We start from the raw sequence: 5985 nt of genomic DNA, 5'->3' as shown, positions 1-5985 counted from the left end.
CCCCCACCCCCACCCCAACCCCCATTTGACCAACCCTGACAGCGTCAGAGAAAGAGGCGTGACGGGGACCTGGGGCACAGCGCCAAGGGAGGATGTAGATGCGGGCCTCAAGCTACCTGTCAAGGTTTCATCCTTGCAGGCTGGATGGGTTTAAGGAACACACCGGCCGACTCGGAGCTAGCCGACAGATTTTAGAAAACCTCACACAATTAGCAGAGCCGGCGGCTTGTAATGCCAGCATTTGAGAGATGGGAGTTAGATGGATCCGTAGTTGAAGACCAGGCTCACTTACATAATGGATTTGAAGCTCGCCTAGTCTCAAAGGAAGACACTAAATCCAGCTGCTAACCCCAGCACTCAACAGGAGTGGACGCAGGAGGACTGCTAGGACCTTGAGGTTACTCTGAGCTACCTAACAAGTGCCAGGTCGTCTAAGGATAGCTACAAAACCCCTGTTGCATGTAACAAAATGTGATACTTTGTAAGTGGGTATGGTGGACCTAGAAAATACCAACTCTTAGGAGTTGGAGGAAAGACACAAGACCCCAGTTCCATGTAACAAAATGTGATACTTTGTAAGCGGGTATGGTGGACCTAGAAAATACCAACTCTTAGGAGTTGGAGGAAAGACCTAGAGTGTTTGTTGCTTAAAAAAAAAAAAAAAATCCTTTCCTTAGTGAGGTGTAAACAACGTCTACCAAATGCTTCCAAAATTCTGAGGACACACCAAAAATGATTAACACCGTTCCCGCTGAAGAAGCAGTGAGTTATGGGGGATACTGGGGAGGACTTCGAAATCCCTCTAGGAATGATGACTCCTTCCTGGCTGCAGATAGTCACCCCTCCACTAGCCCCTCCCTTCCTATATGTTAGTTCCTCCCTAAGGCCATTTGCAGTTAGGGTAGAATTGCATACAACAGCTTGCAAGAGAAAGACTGGTTGTTCCTGTGAAGGTCCCATGACCCTCCCTCCCTGCCCTCCTATGAGGGAATTCAAGTCAACTTGCCCAGCTGTGATCTTTTGCAAGCAGATGTAGGCCAGTTTGCTGAAAACAGTGGTAGTTTTGACTCAGTCCTGTACAACACAGTTCAAGATCATTCTCCCAGACATTCGAGATTTCAAGGCCAGCCTGGGTTATACAGGGCTGTCTTTTAAAAAATGCACAGGCACACACACACACATGAATGCTTCCTCCTGCCTTTCAACTTGCCATAGATAAAACTTGCAACAGGCACCTGGGTGTGCTGCCTGTCATATACCTATAACCCCGGGATCCACCCTTCAGGCAAAAGCAAGCAGATCTTGATTCCGGAGCTAATAAACCCATCTCAAAAACTTAAACCACCAAAAGTGGGTAGACAGATGCAAGTCACAATGTTAACTCAACACTCTGGTTTAGAATGTTAAGAGATAGTTGCCTGAATCCAGCTGTCTCGGGACCAACGTCCATTCTGCTGGCAGAGTCAAAACTGAGTTCATGGTCCCAGGCCCCAGACCCAACACTTATTCTGCTTCTTCAGGGGTTTCATGTTTGTCTGTTATCCAGTAAAGGGGGGGTTGCCTTATCTAAAACAAGGCATGCAAGCATTGCTGGGGGTGAACTACCTGACTGCATGCAGCTTGCCCACTCCTTTGTTCCCTTATCATTCTGAATTCCAGACCAGAGTCCAGGGGGAGACCTGACTGCAAATCTGAATCAAGGACCTTGAAACCAGGTGACCCTGATAAGGCCCAGTCACCAATGTTTTAAGTCCTTGCTCAACCCCCTTGTGTTAAAATATGCTGGACAATGCTATGGCCCGGCCCATGCTTTGGGGTTCCATCCTTAAAGATGCTGTACAATTTCTCTTCTGGATCATAGTGAACTCCGAAGTCTGTTCTGTGTCTGTGAGCAATCAGTAGTGGCCTGAGCACTATAAAAACTTGTCATCTGCTAAGATGAACGTTCAAAGGCACAGTCTCCCGAGTCTGTGCTATAGTCTCTGGCCGGCCAGATTTTGCTGCCTAATTCAAATAAAGATCATGCTTTGCTGGGCTCTTGTGTTTCACTTAGGGTTTCATCGCTGCGAAGAGACACCAGGACCAAGCCAGCTTTTCTACAGGCAAGCATTCAGTTGGTGCTGGCTTGGTTTCAGAGGCTCAGTCCAGGATCACAAGAAGCATGGCAACATGCGAGCAGATGTGTTATTGGAGAAGGAGCCAAGAAGTCTACTTTTTGATCCAAAGCAGCCAGGAGACTCTTCCACAGTGGGCGGAGCTTAAGCAAAGCACCTCAAATCCCACCCCCACAGTGACAAACTTCCTCCACTGCCACACCTCCTAATAGCACCACTTCCCATGAGCCAAGCATGTTCAAACCACCTCAGGTTGCTTTGGTTTTCTCTTGTACCCCAACAATGATGCATTAGATGCAATGGTGTCCAGCACGTCTAACAAATGTCGAGGAAGCATCTTTTTTCCCTAAGAGGTTTGCTGTTTTGTGTGTATGTGCTTACACCTGTGCGTTCTTACCTGAGAGAATGAATTCTGCTTTTAGATGCCCTTTTCTGGTTTTGACAGGTCTTGGGTAGCCCAGGTCAGCCTCCAATTTATATAAGTAGTGGGAAAGTTTTCTTTAATGTGAGATTGTCATACACGGAGAAGTATATTTACAAAGAGTCCTAATATAAGTGGGAGATGAATTGGAACAGAGACCTGACCTACCCAGGCCCTGAAAGCCTAGGAACATTTGACGCAGAGGTCAGTACTGTCCCGACTCTCATGAGAATCCTTTCCCTACTTTTAGAGTATACTACCACCACCTAGGTACAATACCACCACCTAGGTGGGTGACCCTAAACAATGTAGCTCTGGCTTTAGGCTGCTTACACTCCCCACAAATGAAATAGTGTACAACTTTGTTACTTATTTCTCCCCCTCTTCATATCTAGGAGGACTCCAAGCCCCAAGGAATCCCCCAAGCTTGAGGTGTTTCCTGGCTGTGCATTGCACAAGTCGGGTCTGATTCTTTATCCTAGCCCAGTGCTCCCAGAAATCCTAAGACTTGACATAGATTTACGAATACCTTGGTCATAGAGCTAAGCTCTTTTCCGACTAGATATAACTTAAAATAACTCATTTATTCTAATCTACACTCTGCCACGGACTGGTTACTTATGCTCAGGTACCATGCATCTATCTCATCGCATTTTCTTTCCCAGGGGGCAACTCCTGCCTGGCACTCTCCCAGAATCCTTTCTGGCTCCTGGATATCCCACCACCTATTTTCTGCCTAAGCCACAGGCGATCGTATTTATTACTGACAGGTGCCACATTCATACAGACCTAAGATATTCTCTCTACAGTGCATCTACCCTTCTGTGCAAGAGTCTCTAGTGCATACAGGTAATACCAGAACGGTCTGGCGAGATTGCTCAGTGGGTAAAAGCACTGAGCCACCAGGCCTGAGTTTGATCCTCAGGGGCCCACATGGTGAGAGAATTGATTCCTGAAAATTGTGTCCCAACCTCAACATAGATGGTGTTAAGACATAAGCATCCATCAGCCAGTAAATAAATATAGTGATTTTTTTTTTAAAGTAGCACAATTGCCAGGCGGTGGTGGTGCACGCCTTTAATCCCAGCACTTGGGAAGCAGAGGCAGGCAGATTTCTGAGTTCGAGGACAGCCTGGTCTACAGAGTGAGTTCAGGACAGCCAGAGCTACACAGAGAAACCCTGTCTCGGGAAAAACAAAACAAAACAAAAAACCACAATTACCAGGAAATCAGCATCACCTTACTTTTTGTTTGGCTGAGTTTTTTGTTTGTTGTTTGAGACAGCTGTGCGTGGCTTTCCTCACTGAGGGCTGGCGAGAGCAGCGGCTAGGAGACACTGATCTAAACACAATCAATCTTCAAGAGCTGTCACCAGGGCCACCTCATCAGCGGCCTTATCTACATACCAGGCCCAGGCTCAAACCTGTCATCTTCCTGTCTCAGGCCTCCCGAGTGCTGAGATTTAAACTGGTGATTTTCACAAAGACCATAAGTAGACCAGGCTACCAGGGTTAAGGTTCAGGAAGAGCAGGTGCTGCGGTGACAACTGGGCCCAGAGGTTGTCAGGTGAAGTGAGTACATCAGAGGCTTGGCTCAGGCTATCCAATAGGTCCAGGAATGGGGCTGCTGAGAGTGCAGACTATCTTATTTCCTAATTATTACGTGTATCTGTGTATATCATCTTACTAGATGCATATGTGCGAGTGAATGAATGTGCGTGTGCATGCACTAGCAAGAGTGTACATATTGAGAGGGAGGAGGTCAGAGGAGAGTATCAGAAGCCCTGAAGTTACAGGCCACTGGGGTGGGAATCAGACTCAGGTCCTCTGCAAGAGCAGGGTGTGCTCCTAAGCACTAAGCTCACCGCCAGCCCCTGAAAGGCCACACTATTTTCTGAACCTGCGCTCTGACTAGCACGAGGTAACCAAATGGGTCCATGGTGCTTTGACAAGGAATTGCATCTAGGGAGTCCCCCTCCCCAGAAAAGAAAGATGAGAGCCCTCCTGCTCCACTGTAGGCAGCGCTGGTGGGGTAGGGAAGACCTTACCTGTGCTTAACCTCAACTCCAGACCTCAAAGCACAGAAACATCTCTGTAGAAAACATCTTAACTCTTTCAGATAACTGAGAGACTAGAGTTGGGACTGGAGGAGCTCCGTGGTTAGGTACTTGTTGCTCTTGCAGAGGACTCAATTTTGGTTTCTAGCCCCCACATTGAGAGGCTCCCAACCGAGTGTAATTCCTGCTCCAAGGCTCTGCTACCCTCTTCTGGCCTCAGAAGACACCTGCACACATGCATACATGCATGCACACATTCTTTTCTTCTTCTTTTTTTTTTTTTCCAAGACAGGGTTTCTCTGTGTAGCCTTGGCTGTCCTGGAACTCACTTTGTAGACCAAGCTGGCCTCGAACTCAGAAATCCACCTGCCTCTGCCTCCTGAGTGCTAGGATTAAAGGCGTGCACCACCACGCCCGGCTTCTTTTCTTTTTAAAGATTTCTTTTATGTATAGGAGTACACTGTCACTGTCTTCAGACACACCAGAAGAGGGCGTCAGATCCCATTACAGATGGTTGTAAGTCACCATGTGCTTGCTGGGAATTGAATTCAGGAAGTGCAGTCAGTGCTGAGCCATCTCTCCAGTCACACACACACACACACACACACACACACACACACTCTTTACAAAAAAACAAAAACAAAAAACAAAAAACTTTTTATAAAAAATCTGTTTGGCTCCTCCCAGGGACTGAAATTACCATAGATTACCTCCAGCCCATACTCTCATAATAACAAGAATTATTTAAGCAGCAACAGTAACTCTTCTGATCTGCTGTCTACTGTTTTCTTTCAGTGTTAAGCCCACCCAAGACGTCATTTATAAATCTCTTTGGGATACTGTTATTTCTTGGTTTCAGCTGTAGCCTGCTGTGGTAGCAGGAACACTAGAGGCTGATGTATTTGAACACCTGGTTCCCAGTTGGTGGGGACGTTTGGGGCTGGCTCAGCTCTATTGGCAACAGGTATTTAGTGCTCACAGGTTCACCTCACTGCCAGGCCACTTTCTTCCTCCTACATGTGGCTGAAGATGGGCCGGCTCAGCCTCCTGCTCCAGTGCTCAGCACCCTTACAGACTCTGCACCTGGAAACCTGAAATTAACTCTTTCTTCCCTAAGTAGTCTTCAGACATGATACTTGATCTCAGCAAAAAAAAAAAAAAAAAAAGTAACTGATATAAGTATAAGCAACATTTCACCCATTGTTAGGGAAAAAGAAGCTAGGCACCCTAGCTTAATCATTCCTGGGGACAGAGGGTGCACAAAGCTGGAGGCTCAATCCCTACCACTGCAGCAACCAGACAAGCAGGAGGACCACAGCTCAAGGTCACCCGAGACACAGGAGAGCCTACATCACACACACACCTAAAAGTCACAAAATGAAAAATGACTCAGT

The sequence above is a fragment of the Mus musculus genome, chromosome 10 (assembly GCF_000001635.26).
Source record: "Mus musculus strain C57BL/6J chromosome 10, GRCm38.p6 C57BL/6J".
Lineage (NCBI taxonomy): Eukaryota > Metazoa > Chordata > Mammalia > Rodentia > Muridae > Mus > Mus musculus.
This window is presented reverse-complemented; position numbering follows the sequence as displayed.